The sequence below is a fragment of the Elaeis guineensis genome, chromosome 4, assembly GCF_000442705.2.
Source record: "Elaeis guineensis isolate ETL-2024a chromosome 4, EG11, whole genome shotgun sequence".
NCBI classification, from domain to species: domain Eukaryota; kingdom Viridiplantae; phylum Streptophyta; class Magnoliopsida; order Arecales; family Arecaceae; genus Elaeis; species Elaeis guineensis.
Window position 1 is genome coordinate 6,728,030 of NC_025996.2, and position 6,000 is coordinate 6,734,029.

The 6,000-nt window shown below is 46.5% G+C and overlaps 1 long non-coding RNA gene across 1 annotated transcript; it reads left to right on the forward strand.

Annotated features, from left to right (window-relative positions):
* The first annotated feature begins 1,489 nt into the window (after positions 1–1,489).
* LOC140856863 (uncharacterized) lies at positions 1,490–2,365 on the forward strand. Its single transcript, XR_012140454.1, has 2 exons — positions 1,490–1,916; positions 2,016–2,365. It is a non-coding gene; the product is annotated as an uncharacterized lncRNA (long non-coding RNA).
* Positions 2,366–6,000: the final 3,635 nt, after the last annotated feature.

Here is a 6,000-nt window from a genome sequence, read left to right on the forward strand (position 1 = left end):
TATGTGTTACCTCTCAATACCTCTTGTATGTCACTTTTTCTCTCTTTTTTGTTTATGAGGATTTTTTTTCTTCAGATTAGTCTCATTTCATCTCCATCCACATCCCCATTAATCTCCTCTCATCTCTATCTACATCTTCTTTCTTTTTTTTTTTGATTTTCAGTCTTCTCTCATGTTCATCTATATCTTTTTCAAAATTATTAACATCTTCTTGTCCTGGTCCACATCTTTTTGTCCGACTTTCTTATTTATTAGGACTCTTTCTTTCTTCAGATTAATTTCATCTCATCTCCATCCATCTTTTCATTTAATCTTTTTTATCTCCATCTACGTCCTTTTTTTTCGACTTCTAGAATTATCATTTCTTTCTTTTTGTCCGAATTTCTTATCAGGATTTTTTTTTTCATATCAATCTCCTCTTATCTCCATCTATGTTACATTTTTTATCGACTTTTTGTGTATCAAAACTCTTTCTTTAATTAATCTCCTCTCATCTCCATCCTCGTTTAATAACATAAAAATAATTTCCTCCATCCTCGTTTAATGACACAAAAATAATTTTGAAAAAAAATAAAAAAAGTCATTTTAAAATAGCAAATTTTATATCCAAACAATTTCAAAATTATTTTTATCCTTTTGGATCATTTTGTCATTCAAAAGCAGTTTTTGAATCTGTTAACCAAACATACAGTAGATTATTTTTACTGTTTCAGAATAATTTTAGGATATTGACAGCCAAACAAAAAACTACTTTATCTGAAAGCATTTTTTAACATCAAAATATAGTTTTTATCAAAAATTAATTTTTAATCAAAAGCTACAGCATCCCCGAACAGACACTAAGAGCTCTATAACAAACAAAGAATTGCTTTATTTAATAATTGTAATGGTAAGCACAAAATTATCTCGAAAGAACCGGAGCTAATTGGGTTAGTGTTGGACCCATCCAGCCCAAATTAGTAATGTGTATACCTATTAATGGAATACTTGGTTTATAAATTACAACTTAATTTTCACTTTAGTTTTAGAGTCCATAATGACTTTGTGCTACTCTAGCAACATATATTTAAGTTGTTGGGTACTTTCATCATTTGATGTGCATTATGTTAACGATTAAGAAGATGCCGATGTGATTTTTCCTATTAAAAAAGATACTTCATCAAATTTCCTTTTTTGGGGGGTAGGGTTTACTAATGGGAACCCATCCTCATTCATGAACGCATTGCATCGGACCCAAATATAATTATTCTTCCATTTAAATCAAGCAAATCCCTGTCGCAAGTTGCGCACTTGCAGCCACGTACGAGCAGCCGAGAGCTGAGGGACTGTCAGCTGCAACTTGTAACAAAAGGTTAAGCAATGCAAATGAGATAAGCAGCAGGCACAGCCACTCTCCCATTGGTCAATTTGCCCTCGCAACGTGGCCTTCTTTAGTACCGGAGCACCCAAAGAAAGTCTAGATAGCCCTATCCGTTCTGAGAGCCAGAACTCCAACGCATCCAATACTTCATGATATTACCATACAATACACCTTATGTCTGATATGGTTTGAGAACAGTACGTAGCAAAAACTTACACAAGCCAAAAGCCTGTTCAAATATCTTTTGGGGACAGGGTAATTTCGTCCCTCGAGGCCACTAAACCTTTGTTCCAGCCTCCCTCGTGCCTATATACAGCGCCTGGCCTCACGCCTTTCCTCAAAATAAGCTAGCTCTTAGTTCATAACAGAAGCTGCCCTGCCTCAGTTTCCTTCAGATTCTTGTTCTTAATTCTACCGATCGAGCATCAAATAGCTATCAAAGTAGAAAGGAAGTATACGTTAATCCTTATTAAGTGATCATCCAATGTCCTCTGAAGGTGGAGTTGGTTCAGTAGCTGCTGCAATGGCCATCAACTTCTTTGGGTACGCCAATAAGGTGAGCTTCTCTCGGGTTTTCTCCTTTCATTCCTATAATAATTGTTCTTTTCGCTGTGGTGTTTATATCTCATGGAAAGCATGTTGTGCTGTTCTTCAGCAGTTGGAAGGCGGAAGCTTGAGAGAAACCCGTTGCATGAGGAAGAGAATGGGAGGAGGGAAGGTGGAGGAGGAGGAAAAGAAGAGGCAGGAGAAAGGTGGAGTGGCACCTCGATTCGCGCCGAAATTGGATGGATTGCAGTGCTTTGAGACCTTGGTAGCTCATTGAAGGATAAAGAAAGGATGGGTTTCTCTAGAGAAACCCCCAATGTAATGAATATCCCTAATATATTTATTTATGCATTCCTTTAAGAATGACCACAAGAGATGCTCGCTAATTTGAGTTTGATAATTCCAACGGACTTGACAGAGAGTATAGTCAAGAATACATTTGGCTCCAATTGCATTGTATTTGGATCTCTGTCACGGGGGAGGAGTGTTTAGCTTCTTTCTTTGTTTTGATTTTTCGCCCTCATTTATTTCTTGTATTCGCATCGGGGGAAGAGTGTCCAGCTTCTTTTTTTTGTTTTGATTTTTCACCCTCCATTTATTTCTTAGTTAATAATAACCCATCTGAATTAGGATAAAATTTTTATAGTCGGATTGACGATAGAAAAAATTATGATCGAACCATCATTGTCTGTCACATCTTCGAAGCATGCTGCGCATGCTTGCGCACGCGTTAAAATACTAAAAAAATAAGAATAGATAATTCTTAAGAGTATTTAAACAGTTTTGACAAACATCACATAATCCTCGGTGTTTATTCATCCCTATTTTGTTTACGCACACACAGCGTACTTCGAAGACAGACGATGACAGTATGATCATAATTTTTTCATGGTGAATTTGATCATAAAATTTTTTTTATATGAATAAGATGGTTCTTTGTATGCTGCCATGTTAATTAATTATATTATTCATAATATCCTATTATTAGATAAGGCAAAAGGCCACATCCTTGAATATGACTCAAAATGAAGTTGTTGCCATTTATGCATGTATAAGATACACTCTGGTTGGTTGCAGCGCTACACTTGGTATGAAGCTGCTCCGGATTATACATCTCTATAATAGGGGAAAAATCCTAACCAGACAAATTATCAACAAATTATATAACATCAATGGATCTTACGGGCTATTTCGGCAATGTAAAGGAATAAAGTTTCTTTAATTTATATTAAGGTTTGCAGATGGCCGTCCTTATTAATTTTCTCATAACATTAATTAGTGGAAAAAAAAATTGGAGAGTGAAATTATATATGGTAACGCTTAGAAATGGCTAGTTTGTTTTTTTTGGTGGAATAGAAATGGCTAGTTTGATGGACCAGTACTCTACATACGTGGATTCAGTAGATGATTCGAGCCCGACATATACACACGCAAAAAATAAAAAAAATAAAAAAAAATAAAGCAAAAGAAAACCGTTGGATACATGACAAGGGCTTGCTTTATCTTCCTTCGGGCTTCTAGTACTCAGCAGCACCAGGTCAAATTGAATGTTTTTCCCTTTTTTTTTTTCCCCCGTTGAGATAAGGGAGAGGAGTTTCTCGAGCCTATCCAATTTATTGAAACAACATATTTAAAACAGTATTGTTGCGGCCAATCGCCTCGTCGCCCGATCGCCGGGAAGCGTGCACCTGCAAAAGAAAGTCCGTACTGACCGGAGGCAGCTCCGGCGGGGACCCTCCGACGGTCAAGTCAGAGAGGTGACTGGACAACAGTGAAATGCAGACAGAGAGCTCTGAGAAAGAGAGAGGGAGAGAGAGAGAGGAGCGAGCCTGCGTATGTGGGAGAGACGGGCAGATCGACCCCTTGCACTATTGCCTTCCCCGGTATATATAGTGGAGCACGGTATGGCGCCATCATTAATGGCGCGGACAAGTGAGGAACTGTCAACTCACTGTAGACTGTCAGAGCCGCCGTGAAAACGTCATGTCGCCGTGTAGCCGTCTAATCGCCAGGGTTGACCCGGCCCCGGGCGGGACAATGCCCCTAGGTAATTGTGCCGCATGTCCGTGTCAGGGCTGACAACGTCTGGCGACCGTACGGTGGTTGGTGGAGTCGGTCGACCCCAGGTCGGTGGCCAGCAGAGTGGCGTCGGACTCCTCCGTCGGTCGGCGAGCTTCATGTGGGTCGGCTACCAGACCTCTGGGTTTAGTCGGTCGGGAATGGACCGTGGAATGGCCGTAGTTAGCCGCTGATGGCGTCCGTCGGCCTGTCGCCCGACCTACGATTGGCCAGTCAGAGTCGTCCGTCGGGCCGTTGGTTAGTCGGTCGGGCTTAGTCGGTCGGGAATGGACCGTGGAATGGCCGTAGTTAGCCGCTGATGGCGTCCGTCGGCCTGTCGCCCGACCTACGATCGGCCAGTCAGAGTCGTCCGTCGGGCCGTTGGTTAGTCGGTCGGGCTTAGTCGGTCGGGAATGGACCGTGGAATGGCCGTAGTTAGCTGCTGATGGCGTCCGTCGGCCTGTCGCCCGACCTACGATCGGCCAGTCAGAGTCGTCCGTCGGGCCGTTGGTTAGTCGGTCGGGAATGGACCGTGGAATGGCCGTAGTTAGCCGCTGATGGCGTCCGTCGGCCTGTCGCCCGACCTACGATCGGCCAGTCAGAGTCGTCCGTCGGGCCGTTGGTTAGTCGGTTGGGCTTAGTCGGTCGGGCCGCCAGCCGGTCGGGCCCTCCGATAGTCGGTCGGTCGGTCGGTGGGTATCCCCCAACAGTTGCCCCCCTCCACTCCTAAGTCGGGTGGAGAGCTGGCCGATGCCTTCATTCGGGTAGCAAGACCGGACGACTGGGAGTGGATTTGTCGCATGTGCAGATCCGACCGTACCGCCGGCTGATCCGTTGTCAGACACCTCACGAATCCCAAGTGATCCGAACGTCTAGTCGATGCCAGAAGTCGCGCCGGCGTCAGGTGTCAGACGCCACGTCTTGTCGTCGTCAGTCGTCACGTCGGTGTCAGAAGATCGGGCGCCGGACGATACGGCGTCAGTCGATCGGATATTCGGCGCCGATCGCGGGTGAGGCGTCCCATCGGGAATGCGGACCGGCGCGGGCGGCCGACTGCGGAGCCAACCCCCGCGCGCCGCGTGTCATGGTGGCTGGCCGACGTCCGCTCCGGCATTTAATTAGGGCGGTGCGGGCGTCCCGGGACGAAGCGCGCCGAATCCTCAGCCAACCGGCGGGCGCCACGCGTCGCGCATCTGGAGGTCTTTGGTCGGCGCGGGAGCATCTCGGCCGTCGGTCGGCCCTATATATATAGGACCTCCCGGACCCAGGACCCACACTCGCCATTTGCTGGGGGAAGCTCTGTCCGGGCGATTTCTCGATCGTCACGGGCAGAGCTCTTCTCCACTCCCGGAGGGTCCATCGGGTTCGTGGTCCCCTCTTCTCCTTCTTCTTCCCTTTCTGCTCTTTTGGTTCCTGCATAATGACCAGGAAACCGACCCAGGGAGCTCGGTCGGGGAACCCGACTGACGACTCTCGATCGGCTCCGGAAGATGAGGCTTCCTCGCTTTCGGGGCCGAATGTCGATCAGCTTCGGGAGCACTATCGCATCCCGGAGCAGTTTCGGCTCTCCGCTCCAGGGGCCGGCGGTCGGGTCAACAACCCTCCGCCTGGCGACCTGGCGCTATATGTCGAAGACCTTCGCGCGGGTCTTCGGCTCCCGATTCCGGAGTTCGTCCGGAATCTGCTTGATTACTACGGACTCTGTCCGGCGCAGCTGGCACCGAACTCTGTTCGTCTGATAATCTCCTTCGCGTTGTTGTGTCAGCTTTTGCCGACCAACCCTCGCGTTTTCCTCTTCCGGGCATTTTTTGTGCTCCGACCCCACCCTAAGGCCCGAGGGTGGTGGCTCTTCAACCCCCGGAAGGGTCTTGCTTTCATAACCGGTCTTCCATCGTCCATTCATGGATGGAAGAACCAGTTCTTTTTCGTTTCTTCCTCTTCTTCTTGGGGCTTTCCTTCCCGCTGGGGTGTACCCCGAACTGAGGCCAACGACAACAGTCGGGTCGACGCGGACGACCGGGAGGACTTCCACCGAC